Genomic DNA, 18,327 nt, shown 5'->3' with positions numbered 1-18,327 from the left:
CTCATCAGACCCACTGAGAACCCACCTTCATAATTTTTGAACTCAAACTTTGTAATATAATCCTGACAGATCTGTAGAATGAAACATCAGTTACGATTTTGTAATTGATGGGTTAAACTCTACATTCAAAATTATCGTTTTTTGTTTTACCTTATCCACATTATAGCAACACTGTACCACTGTAATAAGATAACGTCAAAAAGCATAATGTTTTCAAATGTGATCTTGTTTTATGTTGTTCATTCTATACCTTCATTATGGATTTTTATTGTTGTTTTTACTATAAAACACAATATATTTCTTTTGTTGTAGGTTTTGTTTTACTTGGCATGCCATCCTGCATCATGCTGTCTTTTGCTGATGTTAAACCAGCTCAGCGGATTACTGGCACTCAGCTTCCAACACTGGAAGAAATCGATCTCGCCTGCTGCTCCGCTCTCTGCTTGCAACATCACAAAAGACCTTACCAACCCTGGATTCAAACTTTTCAGACTTCTGCCATCTGCCAAGTGAAAAAGAATCCTGTATGCCCGCACAACCAGGCTAAAGAACACTTTTTATCCCACAGCCATTAGATTGCTGAACACACATCCACTCCCCTCTTCAAACTGAACCACATGACTGAACTGGTCTTCATTACTGCTATCACAATATGTGCAATCCAGATCTCAGCACTGTCTACATACTACGTAGTCTACCTCTCTCCACCCCACCCCCCTGTGAAATTGCCCCTTGCCCTGTTACAGTATGTATGCTCTTAAAATTGTTACTATATTGTTTATCTGCATATAATTATACTACTGTATGTACCTTACCCTTCCAATGTACAGTTACCCAGAATGTTCACTGTGACCAGGGCACACTTTATATGTTATTCTACTTATTCTATTGTTTTGCTTTTTATTGTTATACATTTTTTATTATTCTTGGGCATCTGCTGGATGTGCTCCAAACACTGTCTCGCTGTACTTGTATAGTGACAATAAAGCATCTTGTATCTATATCTATCAGGTCCCGGTGTCCTGTCGAGATGAGGTGCCTCATGCAGCTGCACATGTGGAGATGATGTAACTCGCTTGACGTGCAACTGCGCATGCGCATTTTGTTGTTGTTGTTTTTTTTCTCTACCCACCACCGAGAAGAATTCACGTAAGTTTTATTTATTTATAGCCTAGTAAGTAAAACATTTTCTGTATTTTACGTTAGGAGCATATTTATTTATAGCCTAGTAAGTAAAACATTTTCTGTATTTTACGTTAGGAGCATAAATGTATGTATATGTATAGTTTGCCTGTTGAAATAAGCTAACTCCAGGATAAAAATACTTATCGTTTTATAGTGAGTAGATTTTATACATTACTACTTTCGGATGAACAATTTAGACATTTACTTGCCCATCAAAATAAGTGAACTTCATCAAGTAATTTTTTCAGTGGACGCATGTGCAGTTACGCGAGGAACCTCATCTCGACAGAACACCGGTAAAACAAAATGAATGATTCTGTCAGCTGTTCTCCTGGATAGCTTCATATCCATACCCTCCAACACATTGTGAGAGCAGTGGAGAAGGTTATCGGTGTCTCCCTGTCCTCTCTTAGGACATCTACAGCACCTGTCTCATATGTGTATGACAATAGTTGACATGAGAACAGGTCATATTGATCCACATTTTGCATAAAAGGGTTAATTAGCACATTAAAGTACTTAAGTAAATCAAAACTTATCCAAACAGGACAAGGCTAACAGGTTACACACTGTAAAATAACAACATATGTAAGACCTACGCAATAACTTGTTTTTTCTAACCATGTACAGGAGAGCGATAGCATTAGAAAAAGAGGATCAGTAATTGAACCCCTCTCCATCTGTCCTCCACTTATCAGTTTCCTATAGACCTGTTTTGTCACCTGCCTATAACTCATTATTTGCTTTCTGGCATCTTGATTTCTGCTGTGCGTGAGAATCAATCCCCACCTCTCTTCCACACAATTATTATTTTTTTCTTTTTAGAATTGGAATTTTGTTTTGAAGGGAAACATAAAAGAAAAAGGTCCATCATCACTACTGTTCCCACTATGGTTAAGAACATTAATATCACATCCTCTGTCTGTCATTCAGGTACACACACGCACATATACTGTATGCACACACACAAACACAGGGGCTGGTTCAGTTCCAGATACTGAGGTCTGATCATGTGTTCTGTTTCCATTTAGACTCAGAGTCCTCATAAAATGTTTCTCTACCAGCACAGTGGTTTTGGGTTCAATAATTTATCAAATGTCTCTTATTTTTTTTTTACCAAAATCAAGATGACGAAATAAAACTCTTAATATCTCAGAAAGTAAAGCAGCACAAATACAAATTTTTAACAGCACAAATCAGCACAAATGAAGCCCTAAAAAAGTAGACCAGCCTGGTTCATTTTGGAGAAAGCGAGGGAGATGATGACCTCTGAATGACCTAAAAAATACTCTTTAATATCTCAAAAACCATAGCAGCATGAATGAAAATTTGAATGGCACAAATCTGCACAAATGAAGCACAGCCCACTCAGTGTGTTTGCTTGGATTTTTTTTTATGTGGGTGGGGGGGGTCAGCTTCACTGAGCTGACCCCCCCCCCCCCCCCCCCCCCCACACACACACACTTAACAGTTCAACTGCAACCTCTGGTAAATGAGTGTGAAGACAACACGGTTGGTCCTTGGGGCGTGTACAGTATGAAAGGTGTGAAAAAGGAAGGTATCACTGCCAGCCATCTTTTCAACATGTTTCTTCTCCACCATTATCACCCAAAACTATTCCCTGAGGACTGGAGAGATCTTGGTAGGTAGTTATATTTAGTCAGGATAATTAATATAAGAATTTGACAAAAAAAACTTGGCACCCGTAATGATAAAAACATATAAACCAAAAAATATGTTCACAACAATCCAAAAGATTGAATTTTAACTCAAATTTAACATCAACAACGTAAAAGCATTTTTTATGACATAAAACATAAAACATGTTTGTTTTTCTGTGCATTAAAAAAGTTGTTAATTCATGATATGTAAGTTTACATACTAGGACAAGTGATATAGATTTATTTGGGAGTCACTTTAGTGTATCCACAGAATCTTGACTATGGACACGTATTTTGGCATCCAAAACGGGTTTGGAAAATGGAAGGTGAGAAAGGCATATACGAGGCATATACAATGAAAGACTCATCAGCAGGCTTTTAATGAGTCTTTCATTGGATTCAGATGTGTTGGAGCAGGGAGACAACTAAGAGTATCAGGAAGGTAGCTCTCGAGGACTGAACTTGAGCACCCCTGCCTTAGTGTGTTTGTGTATCTGGAGCATCAGTTTAAATCCAGAAAGAGTTGATTTTCATCCTTTGGCAGACTTATGTTTTTTTTTTTTTTAATGAGGTTTCAAGTAGTGAAGGATTGCAAGGTCATTGGACCAATATTTTTTGAGAAATAGGTTATTTTTGTTTTGAATACATACGATATGATACGATATGATATGATAAGATACGATACACTTTATTGTCCCTTCCGGGAAATTTGTCTTGGACTTCAAGAGCTGCACAAGTAAAACTGCCCTGACAATTACAAGCCTGTTTATGTCGTACTTCCACAATAAGAGCCTATGTTTCAAAGTAAAAACATGTGAGGGGGCTTCACACCTGACAGAATTTATCAGTCTATACATCCTGGAACATCGCAGAAAATCTGGATATTTTCTGTTTGCATGTTTGCATGTCCAAACCCAGAATTAACATGTTCACACTCCGGACAGAAACAGAAGAATTGTGTCTCAACAGCGTCTCACACAGGCCAAAAAAACAACATCAAAAAAAAAAAATAAATAAAAAAAAAATAAAGAAAAAAGATCAAATGTGAACACCGTCACAGTGCAAATATAAAACTTCAGCTATTCATAACTTTTATTACATGGAATATTGTCCTGGTTAAGCAGCTTCAGAAAAGCTTATTGACAACAAAAACTCATTTTGGAAAATTGAACACAACTAAAAACATTAAACCTTGAATTAAGATGTTCATAAAAACCAAGACATTTTTCTGTCTTAAAAAATGTAGCATAACTGCAAACAGGTTTCCCCCAAAAGTCAGCTGTCCTCCATATATAGTAAAAATAACCACAACCAACATCCTAGTAATATATGTTTGTTTTATTTTATTCATATTTTGGGGTGCAGTATTTTTAAGTCCATTTTGATCTTATGACCCATATAATTATGCCTTTGTAATGTTTACCACATTTTTATTTTATTCATCTCCTGCAGGAACTGCGTCAAGCAAAAAACAAGGTAGTAGATGACATTAAATCTTTGTCAATATTTTTTATTGAATTTTTCCATGAACTGCTAAATTGTTGAGACTGAGGCTGATAATGATAATAATACTACACAACATGTAAAATCTACCATGCATCCAGAAAGTAGCATATTTTTGTATCTTGGCAGAGTTTCATTACTATGTCTTTGTTTATCCTTTTACAGATAACAGAAAGACTTCAAAACGAAAAGCCGACAATATAACAGAAAACCCTACAGACATCATGGACTCCAAGCCAAGGCCATGTGCCATGTCCACACTGTACAGCTGTGCTAAGTTCTCCCAGTAACTTAAAAAGACACATTAGAGATGTCCATTGCTGGGACACTACCCCCATGATCTGCACTGATATAAGAAATGGGATTTATGTCACACCAAAATACAGTCATAGCCCTGTTTTTCCTGTTCATGTTATTAAGTCCACTAACCCACCAGCGAACACAGCAAAAGCGCTCCAGACCATCATGACGAAGCTAAATGAGGTGGTGGAGCAATACGGAATGAGAATAAACAAGACCAAGACAAAGGTAATGAAGATTGGGAAAGGTGAATATGAGCAGTTGCAGATCAACATTGATGGCCAGGTACTAGAACAAGTCCAACAATTCAAATATCTTGGAAGCCTGCTCACAGATGATGGACGTAGTGAAAAAGAAGTGAGGAAAAGAAGTGCTATGGCAAAAGACACATTCAACAAACATCAAGCGCTACTCACTGGAAAGACCAACCAAAACCTGAAGAAGAGACTAATCAAGATTTTAGTTTGGAGTGTACTCCTTTATGGCTCAGAAACCTGGACATTGAAGAAAGAGGACATGAAGAGAGTAGAGAGGTGTGAGATGTGATTTTGGAGGAGGATGGAAAAGATCAGCTGGAGGGATCACGTGAGAAATGAAGAAGTACTGAGGAGAGTTGGAGAAAAGAGAAGCCTAAAAGTTACAATCTGGACGAGGAAAACGCAATGGATTGGCCACATCATGAGAGCAGAAGAAATGTTAAGAACAGTGCTGGAGGGGAGAGCAGATGGAAAGAGAGGGAGAGGAAGGTTGGCAATGCTGGACAACATACAAGAAGGGCGTGGCTATCACATCATAAAGGAGATGGCGATGGATCGAGAGAGATGGTGTGCAGTTGTGCATGCTGGACCTGCCCAAGAGCAGACCACCTAAGAGAGAGAACCCACCAAACATTGACTGTGAGGTTTCCAAATGTCAGCAATTCATGCAAATTGCATGGTCCTCTGGAAAACCAGGGAAAGAGTGTGCACATTTGGAGAGGACAAAGAATGCCAAGCCTTATGTTAAGCCAGCAATCCTCACAGCTGCCTCCCTCCAAGACATGTTGCGAAAAGGATTGATGTCCTCTGAATAGGGGGCTCAGGTGTGAGAAGCTAAACATGGCTGCCAAAAATTGTGGAGTTGACAGTGTGTTCCCTGTATTTTTGAAGAGGCGGGATACTCAAAACGGTGGGTATTTTTCTCTGTCTTCACTGATGAGACAGACAACTGGCGTCATTTCCAGAACCGGAGTCACTTTTGATTCTGTGGCTGGAAAGTGGAACTGTCAGTGTGGGGGAACTGGGACCTCACACCGGTGCATCCACTGTATGATGGCAATGTGGTGGATTTATCAAGAGTCCCCGGGTACCTTGACCCTCTGGGGTCGACGCCGTCGTATACAACGGCTAAGACCAAGCTTTACTAAATTCTAAATAACTTTATAATGATATGAGATAGAAACTTACTTTTTTATGCTGAAAAGTTAACTCAGCGGACTTTCGAGCCAGCCATCGGCCATCTTTGTACTCCTCATAGAAGCTGTGTGACGACGTGCGCAATGTGAGTGTCCAATCGGAATTGGTTCACCGTCACATGGTTTTCCAAAATCCAATCGTAGGGCAGATTTACCTCATGTGAAAAGCCAAAGATCATTTTCAGGAGTGATATGTTACTAGTTGGCCCATCTGACTAGCCCCCTGGGTGCTCCAATGAGTACATACTATCAGTACATACTCAGTGCGCCCTGCGCCATTACGCACAGCGATCAGTGAAAGCAGACGGAGAGCCTCTGATGACAGTCTCACGTTGAAAGCTGCTTTAGGAGCAGCACAGAACAGTCCAAAACACAGTAGAAGTAGAAGTTTGTGATATGACCTTTGTGTAATAGCAGACAGAAATTGCTTTGAGATGAAGACAAAAACAAACAAACAAAAAAACAAAATGCATATACCATTTTGTATATGTTGTTCAAAATGTGTATTTGTGTTTATTGTTTGAACCTTTTTGTTGTACAGTCTTTCACACAAGACCTCAGATTACCTTTATAAAGTGTCAAAACAGTTGTTTATTATAGTTTGATGTGTGTTTTGAATAAATATGTGTGGAAAATTATTTCCCGCTTTACTTTTCTCTTTCTTATTTTTGTTTGTAAACCTGTATTACACTTATAAAACACAACAAAGCATATATATTGTGAAGGCACAGGTTGTCCTGAAAAAAAGAGATAAAACTTGATTGTGGAATGCAGGGAGAGCTGTTAACAGCAATAATAAAACATTTATGCCAAGTGAGTGAACTGTCCAAAAAATGCCCTTGGACCCCAGAGGGTTAATGGCAACATTAGACATTCAGTCACACGACATAGATGACCTGGAAATTCACATTGTTGAGAGCACCATCAGCTGTGAAAGACACAATTTCAACACCCTGAAAACCTGCATAGTGACTGAATATCTGGTCACACACAAGGAGTTTTGGTCGACCCCCAAACTCTGAATTCAAGCCACAGTTCACAGTGAAGACAGCGAAGCATGGTGGTGCAAGCATCATGATATGGGCATGTTTCTCCTACTATGGTGTTGGGCCTATATATCGCATACCAGGTATCATGGATCAGTTTGGATATGTCAAAATACTTGAAGAGGTCATGTTGCCTTATGCTGAAGAGGACATGCCCTTGAAATGGGTGTTTCAACAAGACAATGACCCCAAGTACACTAGTAAACCAGCAAAATCTTGGTTCCAAACCAACAAAATTAATGCTTCGTAGATGTGAAGAAATCATGAAAAACTGTGGTTATACAACCAAATACTAGTTTAGTGATTCACAGGATTGCTAAAAAAAAGCAGTTTGAACATAAGAGTTTTGAGTTTGCAGCGTCAACAGCAGATGCTACTATTATTGTGAACACCCCCTTTACTACTTTTTTTTTACTAATAGTCCAATTTCATAGCCTTAAGAATGTGCATATCATGAATGCTTGGTCTTGTTGGATTTGTGAGAATCTACTGAATCTACCGGTACCTTGTTTCCCCGTGTAATAATAAGAAATATACTCACAACCTGGATTTATCTTTTTAGTCACATAGCACTACTATTATTCTGAACACTACTGTATCTATGTTGGGATTACATATTTGAAGTTATTGGTGAGCCTGGTTCTGAATGAATATGTGCATGGTTGCCATGCTTTTTTAATTGTGTGCAAAACGTAACTGGCAGTTGGGACATTTAAAAGGCCAGATTCACAGACTGTGTCTGACAAAGACCTGGAGGTTGATATAATCAAGGCATGGTCTGACTTGGACAGGTCACTGGAGGCAGAGGGACTCATATCAGGTATGGACAAAATAAGGACAGTGCTATATTCATCATAAATGTAGAATAGTGTGATAACTTCAAACATAATGGTACTGATACACACACTTTTACACCAAAAAATCTTAATTAACATATACTATGCGCTATACTGTGTTTTATTAACAGGGACATCAGTGGGTAACCCAAACTGCAACTCTGGACACTCCATCCTTGCACCTTGGATGGGAGAGCACAACAGAGTGGGAAACGCTCTCCCAAAAACAGAATTCAAAAAGGCAATGAAGAGAAAACCTGATGACATCAAGCCTTCTCTGAAAAAGATTAGGACACAATACTCAAAGTCCTTGATTCAAAGAAGGTTTTAGAATTCATCATAGTACAGAAACAGCATTAGTGAAGGTTACAAATGATCTTCTTATGGCCTCAGACAGTGGACTCATCTCTGTGCTTGTCCTGTTAGACATCAGTGCTGCTTTTGATACTGTTTACCATAAAATTTTATTACAGAGATTAGAGCATGCCATAGGTATTAAAGGCACTGCGCTGCAGTGGTTTGAATCATATTTATCTAATAGATTACGATTTGTTCATGTAAATGGGGAGTCTTCTTCACAGACTAAGGTTAATTATGGAGTTCCACAAGGTTCTGTGCTAGGACCAATTTTATTCACTTTATACATGCTTCCCTTAGGCAGTATTATTAGAAAGCATTGCTTAAATTTTCATTGTTACGCAGATAATACCCAGCTTTATCTATCCATGAAGCCAGAGGACACACACCAATTAGTTAAACTGCAGGAATGTCTTACAGACATAAAGACATGGATGACCTCTAATTTCCTGCTTTTAAATTCAGACAAAACTGAAGTTATTGTACTTGGCCCCACAAATCTTAGAAACATGGTGTCTAACCAGATCCTTACCCTGGATGGCATTTCCCTGACCTCCAGTAATACTGTGAGAAATCTTGGAGTCATTTTTGATCAGGATATGTCCTTCAATATGCATATTAAGCAAATATGTAGGACTGCTTTTTTGCATTTGCGCAATATCTCTAAAATTAGAAAGGTCTTGTCTCAGAGTGATGCTGAAAAACTAATTCATGCATTTATTTCCTCTAGGCTGGACTATTGTAATCCATTATTATCAGGTTGTCCTAAAAGTTCCCTGAAAAGCCTTCAGTTAATTCAAAATGCTGCAGCTAGAGTACTGACGGGAACTAGAAGGAGAGAGCATATCTCACCCATATTGGCCTCTCTTCATTGGCTTCCTGTTAATTCTAGAATAGAATTTAAAATTCTTCTTCTTACTTATAAGGTTTTGAATAATCAGGTCCCATCTTATCTTAGGCTCCTCATAGTACCATATCACCCCAATAGAGCGCTTCGCTCTCAGACTGCAGGCTTACTTGTAGTTCCTAGGGTTTGTAAGACTAGAATGGGAGGCAGAGCCTTCAGCTTTCAGGCTCCTCTCCTGTGGAACCAGCTCCCAATTCAGATCAGGGAGACAGACACCCTCTCTACTTTTAAGATTAGGCTTAAAACTTTCCTTTTTGCTAAAGCTTATAGTTAGGGCTGGATCAGGTGACCCTGAACCATCCCTTAGTTATGCTGCTATAGACTTAGACTGCTGGGTGTTCCCATGATGCACTGAGTGTTTCTTTCTCTTTTTGCTCTGTATGCACCACTCTGCATTTAATCATTAGTGATTGATCTCTGCTCTTTTCCACAGCATGTCTTTTTCGTGATTCTCTCCCCTCAGCCCCAATCAGTCCCAGCAGAAGACTGCCCCTCCCTGAGCCTGGTTCTGCTGGAGGTTTCTTCCTGTTAAAAGGGAGTTTTTCCTTCCCACTGTCGCCAAGTGCTTGCTCATAGGGGGTCGTTTTGACTGTTGGGGTTTTTCTGTAATTATTGTATGGCTTTTGCCTTACAATATAAAGTGCCTTGGGGCAACTGTTTCTTTTGATTTTGTGCTATATAAATAAAATTGATTTGATTTGAAAGAAGGTGCACATTGTGTTAGTCAGTATACTGTAACTATAGATATAGGCCTACAGTCTACATTCCTAAGGTTATGGATTATTCACAACAATATATTCCATGACATAATGTGCATAATAGGTCTCTTTTGTCTTTTCAATTTGCAGCCTGCAAAAAAAAAAAAAAAAAGCCATGGCATGTTGTGATTCAGCAGCACAAAATATACATTAATCTATTGGGTCGTGATATTGTCGTGAAAAACTCCACATTTTTGTCATGGCAGCACAAATTCATTCTAATTTATTCTGTGATGGCTGCACGAAATCAAAAGTGAAGCAGGGGGGTCAGGGTGGTTATGGTTAGGGTTGGGGGAAGGAGTAGGGTTAGGTTATGGTTATGGTTAGGGTTGGGGGTAGGACTAGGGTTAGTAATAGTGAGTTTAAAAAAGTCACAAAAATTTGACTAATTTTGTGACAGGAGCACAAAAAAAAACCAAAAAAACGTGAGACTGGGCTGCTATATCTCAGATGTGGCTGGACAAGTTGCTCAACACACTAACAACCAGATAAAACAGCCATTTTTCCAGCCTCATGAGGGAAAACTGTGCGCTCCAAGCAGTGAAAACATCAAACCGGCTGCAAAGAAGGAATCTGAGCTAGATTTGGAGTAGGTGGAAAACCTCCCCTCCTCCCACTACAGGGAAGGTTTGATAGGGACAGGATGACCGCAAGACAGGAACATCAGAACATATACCCTGAATGACAGATTTCATCAGAAGAATCAGAGATGTCCAGAACAGAAGCTGAGAAGTCTGAACACTTGCCCCAGCCTAAGGAAAGAGACTAACTCTTCAGTTGCAGAACAGTTCAATTGGGAACTTGCATCAGTTCGCTACTCATTGTGCCAAATGAAAGAGCCACATTTTACACAGACTGTAAGGCCACTGATAGATCTGCCTTATGCAGTACACAGTTATATACTGGCCTTCATGGGATGCTGGGATTGCATTCTGCTGGTAAGCTTGTTCACTATATGTTATTACATAATAAAAAGGATTTAAGTTGTGGCAGTGGTAAAATAAAAAAGGAAGTGTCATAACCTAGCCCTTAATTTGGTCCTGTGAAAACATTAAAGTAACAAAGACAAAGTAAACCTGTTTTCCAAATTCAGAATTTTTTTGTTCTTTGATATTTTTTTTTACAGTGGATGGAAGATTGTCAGTCAGCTTTAGCTGACAATCTCAAGCACAATTTTATGCGATCAATGATAATGACAATGTAATTTTTTAGTATCTCCGTCATTTCCCTTTTTTCTTAACAACTTTAATTAATAATATATTACAATATGTGTGGTTTAAGGAAAAACTCACAGACTTGTTCACTGGATCCCGTGATGAAAATCAAGCCTTAAGTCATGTCTCAAGGCGATTTCTAGTGACAGTAAAGGACATTGGCAGCATTTGCCCACAGGAGTTGTTGGGCAGTCTTCTATGGTTATGACGGATGATGTAAGTGTTGACAAAAATTCTGTGAAATTAAGTAATAAGTGGACTGAACTGTAATGACAGATAATACATTATTAAGTATAAATGTTTTCCTTATACTTAGCAAATGCTGCAGCTAGAGTACTGACGGGGACTAGAAGGAGAGAGCATATCTCACCCGTGTTGGCCTCTCTTCATTGGCTTCCTGTTAATTCTAGAATAGAATTTAAAATTCTTCTTCTTACTTATAAGGTTTTGAATAATCAGGTCCCATCTTATCTTAGGGACCTCGTAGTACCATATCACCCCAATAGAGCGCTTCGCTCTCAGACTGCAGGTTTACTTGTAGTTCCTAGGGTTTGTAAGAGTAGAATGGGAGGCAGAGCCTTCAGCTTTCAGGCTCCTCTCCTGTGGAACCAGCTCCCAATTCAGATCAGGGAGACAGACACCCTCTCTACTTTTAAGATTGGGCTTAAAACTTTCCTTTTTGCTAAAGCTTATAGTTAGAGCTGGATCAGGTGACCCTGAACCATCCCTTAGTTATGCTGCTATAGACGTAGACTGCTGGGGGGTTCCCATGATGCACTGTTTCTTTCTCTTTTTGCTCTGTATGCACCACTCTGCATTTAATCATTAGTGATCGATCTCTGCTCCCCTCCACAGCATGTCTTTTTCCTGGTTCTCTCCCTCAGCCCCAACCAGTCCCAGCAGAAGACTGCCCCTCCCTGAGCCTGGTTCTGCTGGAGGTTTCTTCCTGTTAAAAGGGAGTTTTTCCTTCCCACTGTAGCCAAGTGCTTGCTCACAGGGGGTCGTTTTGACCGTTGGGGTTTTACATAATTATTGTATGGCCTTGCCTTACAATATAAAGCGCCTTGGGGCAACTGTTTGTTGTGATTTGGCGCTATATAAAAAAAAAAATTGATTGATTGATTGATATTCATTTTTTTAACCACTGTATTGACTTGCAGAGAGTTAACTACCAAGTTGCCCAGCTGGCTCAAGAAAACACGGTAATGTTCCTCCATTTCTTATTGTTTGTTCCCTTATCAACATTTGCTGCTATGAATAATACATTTTATCTTATAGTGTGGTTCTTTGGGTGACTATGATTTCATTTTGTGGCATAGAGAATGGACAAATAATGGAGCTGTCAGTGACAAGGTCATCAAACACATCCCTGTAGGTCCTTTTTTAAACTTTTTTTTTCAACATATAAGACAATGCAGATATTTCTTAAACATATATATCTGCTCTTAACATGGACTGTGTTGCCCTACCTGTATTAATGTACTATAGGTGTCAGACAAGGTTTTCCTGCTGAGGATTGTGGGTCATTCCTCTCCAGAGACAGAGAAACATTCTATTCTTTGGGTGAGCCACCATTAATTTTAAAGTTTTTTTTGTTATTCATAGTTGTTTTTTTTTTTGTTTGTTTGTTTGTAAAAATACCTCTGACATTTTCAACAATAGTATTTTTGTTAAGCTAATTATGCAGAAACAGCAAAAGCCATTACATAGACCATGAACTTTTAAAGTGTAACATATATTTCCTTCTCGGTGTTTGACTTCCTAGTGAAACAGATCAGAGTCTATGATTCACTCAGGCTTTACTGTCAGATCAGTGAGGGTGACATGGACCTCCCCAGGTAAAGAAAGAGTCGCATGCAACATTTGTCATTAATTACAATTATGTGGCATGACACTAAACTATTGACAGTTTCTTTTGTAGAAATGTCTTCAGATTTTCTGGTGGCCTGGAAGGTTGGACTGTCGCATATCCTGCACAGTGGAAGCAGCAAGACTCTGTAAATTGTGGAGTTTTGTGTGTTCAGTGAGCTGCTTATTCTTTGACCTGCTTCTCTTCTTGTCAAGTGCAAGTATAGCACATGATTTGATGAATTGACTTGTTTTGTTCCCAACTAGGCAGCTGAAAATGAAGTCCTAAACCGTGAGGTCATAGTAGAGGCTCTCACTTTAAGCTCTGTACCATGCAGCACAAATTCGGAAGAATGTGAATATGCTGAGGTTAGTTTAACTGATATGTCAAAATCTGTGCTGCTTAAAATAGAAATGATGTACAACAAAGGTCTTTGTGATATAGGCCTTCCCACCAACTGCTGAGGAAATCTTGCTGAAGGAGAAGAAGGAAACCAAACTCCAAGAAGCAGAATCCAAAGACATAGACTCCAGCATCCATTACCTGGCATGGAAAATTAAGTCGTGTTTGTTCCAGCAAACAACTGGGACAACCCGGTATGTACAACATAAACAAAAATGCACATTCAGGTTTATAGTTCTTGACACACAACAGTTGACAAGATAAGACAAAGCTAAGCTATTTAGGAAATATGGAAAAAAGACTTTCAGGTATTGTTGAAGTGGACCAACTTGTTAGTACATCACAATGTATTGATTACTATTGGTAAACGTATCGCAGTTCTACTTTTTCAACAGTGTTTTCCATGACCACATTAAGGACTACCCATGGGTGCAGTGCACAGCATGCAAAAACTGGATGAATTTTCAGTGTGCTGGTGTGGAGGGTTACTGGACATCTAAGGATTTTTTTTTTTTTTTTGGATGCGCCTGTACCCCTGAAATGTAAGAATAATCTCCTGTTTTGTTGAACCATGGCTGCTACCAAGAACAAAGTGATAACTGTCTCAGATCATTTTCAGTATCTTTACATTGATTAATAAAGAAAAACATTTTATATCATTTACAGTTCACAAGATTAACATTTTGGTCATGATTTCCTTTTAAACAGAGATGACATTCTGCAGTCTGTTAAAGCAGAAGACATTCTGAAAGATGAAGAGATACAGGTAATAACTCAAATGCATTCAACTAAAATGCATTCAACAATTAAATATACAGTCCATGCTGGTAAGACACTATTAACATCTAAATATATATGTGTAGCTTACATCACAGGATTTGGAAAGAAATCTTCAGAGTGGGCACATTCTCTCCAACAGAATGTATCTGTGGAAACACAGAGGACTAGATCCTGCTCTACGGAAATATTATAGTGAACATTTCACTTTATTCAATGACATGAAGGTATGTAAAATGTCCTTGTTGTCATTTTTGTACACACAACTCCTGGTCTTCAAACAAGTGTAAAAAAATGATATGGCACTAAAAAGTAAGTCCCTTCGGTTACTCCCTTGTTTGCACTCGGGGTCGCCACAGCAAATTCCAGGTGTATCTGCATGTTGAATTGGCACAGGATTTACGCCAGATGCCCTTCCTTACGTAACTCCACATTAAATGGAGAAAAGTGGTAGGCAGGGTTTGATGGGGAAAGGGAGTAATAGATGGACATTTTTGGATGTGGGAAGAAACCGGAGCACCTGGAGGAAAGGCCACAGGCGGGAATTGAACCCATGACCTTCTCGCTGTGAGGCAACAATGCTAACCACTAAGCCACCGTGCTGCCCACATTTTAAAAATTGCAATGGCTTTATTGGTGCACCTGATGGTGTAACATTGCTTCTTACTGGGAAATACAATAGAACAACTGTATCTTGTGGTTTTGCATCACATGTTGTGAAAGTGTAGTGACACGAACCCACAACAGGGGGCGCAAATGAACGGCCAATAGATGAGCCAAAAAGTAACAATTTAATGTTGTGAAATGTGCACAACGAATATACAGACAATCTCAATATAATTACAGTCAATCCACAAAGGTGACGTGTGGGCAAGGCTCGAGGATAGAAGACGTCCGTCCTGAGAAGAGCCGGAGCCACACGATTTCCGCCACCACAGAACCTGGTGAATACTGGAGCTGCCAAGTCCCGAATTCCCAGGTGATCACCGTCCCCGACTGTCGGATCTGGTACTGCTGGCGAGAACAAAGACAGTCAAGTGTGGGTGTGTGTACACCCAGTAACAACAGCGGTGGGAATGCCACCTCCACCTCTCACTCAATAACTTGCAGAGTACTAATGATTCCTCAGGGAAAAGAGTGCCTTCTAGCGCTCTCTCAGCTTCCACTGACAGCGGTACCGGTACTCCTGCAAACACTCACAATATACAAACAATATTGTAAAACGGCTGAGGATATTACCTCCAATGAAGTATGATATCTCGGCAACGAGGTGGAGATGACGTCTGGTCTTTATGGAGTGAGATGATGTTGAGTAGATTGGTGACAGCTGTCAAGAGGTAATGAGTGACAGCTGTCACCCCCGGCTGTGTCCATGGCGGCAGCGCCCTCTCGTGCCTGAAGCCCGCACTTCAGGCAGGGCGCCCACTGGTGGTGGGCCAGCAGTACCTCCTCTTCTGGCGGCCCACACACAACAGGACCCCCCCTCAATGGGCGCCTCCTGGCGCCCGACCCGGCTTGTTGGGGTGTCGACGGTAGAAGTCGGCCAGGAGGGCCGGATCCAGGATGAAGCTCCTCTTCACCCAGGAGCGTTCCTCGGGTCCATACCCCTCCCAGTCCACCAAGTACTGGAACCCCCGGCCCATCCGACGGACGTCCAGGAGCCAACGCACCGTCCAAGCCGGCTCCCCGTCGATGATCCGAGCAGGAGGCGGCGCCGGTCCGGGAGCACAGAGGGCTGAGGTGTGGTGAGGTTTGATACGTGACACGTGGAAAACCGGATGGATCCGCAGTGAAGCCGGGAGGTGGAGCTTCACTGCAGCAGGACTGAGGACTTTGAGGATCTTGAAGGGGCCAATGTACCTGTCCTGAAGTTTCGGGGAGTCCACCTGGAGGGGGATGTCCTTCGTGGAAAGCCACACCTCCTGCCCGGGCTGGTAAGCAGGGGCCGGGGATCGCCGGCGGTCTGCATGGGTCTTCGCCCTCGTCCGGGCCTTCAACAAGGCAGAACGGGCGGAGCGCCACACCCGACGGCACTTCCGCAGGTGGGCCTGGACCGAGGGCACACCGACCTCTCCCTCCACCACGGGAAACAACGGGGGCTGATACCCCAAACACACCTCAAATGGGGAGAGGCCGGTGGCAGAAGACACCTGGCTGTTAGGCGCATACTCGATCCAGGCCAGATGGTTACTCCAGGCCGTTGGGTGCGCGGATGTGACGCAGCGGAGGGTCTGTTCCAGTTCCTGGTTGGCCCGCTCTGCCTGTCCGTTCGTCTGTGGATGGTACCCGGATGAGAGGCTCACGGTGGCCCCCAGTTCCCTGCAGAAGCTCCTCCAGACGTGTGAGGAGAACTGGGGACCACGATCTGAGACGATGTCGGAGGGTATCCCATGCAGACGGACGACGTGGTGGACCAGGAGGTCTGCTGTCTCCTGGGCTGTTGGGAGCTTCGGGAGGGCCACGAAGTGGGCCGCCTTGGAGAATTGGTCCACTATCGTGAAGATGGCGGTGTTGCCCTGGGACGGCGGGAGGCCCGTGACGAAATCCAGGCCGATGTGGGACCAGGGGCGATGAGGCACCGGCAGCGGCTGGAGGAGTCCTTGGGCCTTTTTATGTACTGCCTTGCCCCTGGCACAGGTGGTGCAGGCCTGGATATATTCCCGGACGTTGGCCTCCATAGACGCCCACCAGAAGCGCTGCCGGACAACTGCCACAGTCCTTCGCACCCCTGGATGACAGGAGAGCTTGGAACCGTGACAGAAGTCCAAGACTGCAGCTCTGGCCTCTGGTGGGATGTACAGATGGTTTTTCGGACCGGTTCCGGGGTCCGGGCTCCGTGCCAGGGCCTCCCGGACGGTCTTCTCCACGTCCCAGGTGAGGGTGGCCACGGTAGTGGACTCCGGAATGATGGGCACCGGTGGATCCGACAGCACCGTTTTGACTTCGTCTTCGTGTACCCGGGACAAGGCATCTGATCTCTGGTTCTTGGTCCCGGGGCGATAGGTGATCCGGAAGTCAAAACGTCCGAAGAACAGTGACCAGCGGGCTTGCCTGGGGTTCAGCCGCTTGGCGGTCCTGATATACTCCAGGTTCCGATGGTCAGTGAAAACCGTGAACGGCACAGACGCTCCCTCCAACAGGTGTCTCCACTCCTCAAGAGGAGTTCTCGATTGCCGACGTCATAGTTCCGTTCAGCCGGGGTCAACCTGCGTGAAAAGTAGGCACACGGGTGAAGAACCTTATTGGTCTCTCCGCTCTGGGATAGCACGGCTCCTATCCCTGAGTCAGAGGCGTCCACTTCAACCACGAACTGGCGGCTAGGGTCGGGCTGCACCAAAACTGGCGCAGTAGAGAACCGTCGTTTCAACTCCTTGAACGCGGCTTTGCACCGATCCGACCAGGTGAAGGGGACTTTTGGAGAGGTCAGGGCTGTCAGGGGGCTAACTACCTGACTGTAGCCCTTAATGAACCTCCTATAGAAATTAGCAAAGCCGAGGAACTGTTGCAGCTTCCTACGGCTTGTTGGTTGGGGCCAATCTCTTACCGCCGCAACCTTGGCCGGATCAGGGGCGACGGAGTTAGAGGAGATGATAAACCCCAGGAAGGACAAAGACGTGCGGTGAAACTCGCACTTCTCGCCCTTCACAAACAGTCGGTTCTCTAATAACCACTGCAGGACCTGATGTACATGCTGGACATGGGTCTCAGGATCCGGAGAAAAGATGAGAATATCGTCCAGATATACGAAGACGAATCAGTGCAGGAAGTCCCGCAAGACGTCATTAACCAAGGCTTGGAACGTCGCGGGGGCGTTGGTGAGGCCGAACGGCATGACCAGGTACTCAAAGTGACCTAACGGGGTGTTAAATGCCGTCTTCCATTCTTCTCCCTTCCGGATCCGAACCAGGTGATACGCATTTCTAAGATCCAGTTTAGTAAAGATTTTGGCTCCATGCAGGGGGGTGAACACGGAATCCAACAATGGCAACGGGTATCGGTTGCGAACCGTAATCTCATTCAGCCCCCTGTAATCAATGCATGGACGGAGTCCGCCATCTTTCTTGCCCACAAAAAAGAAA

This window comes from Thalassophryne amazonica, chromosome 13 (assembly GCF_902500255.1).
Source record: "Thalassophryne amazonica chromosome 13, fThaAma1.1, whole genome shotgun sequence".
NCBI classification, from domain to species: Eukaryota; Metazoa; Chordata; class Actinopteri; order Batrachoidiformes; family Batrachoididae; genus Thalassophryne; species Thalassophryne amazonica.
Note: the sequence above shows the minus strand (reverse complement) of the source record.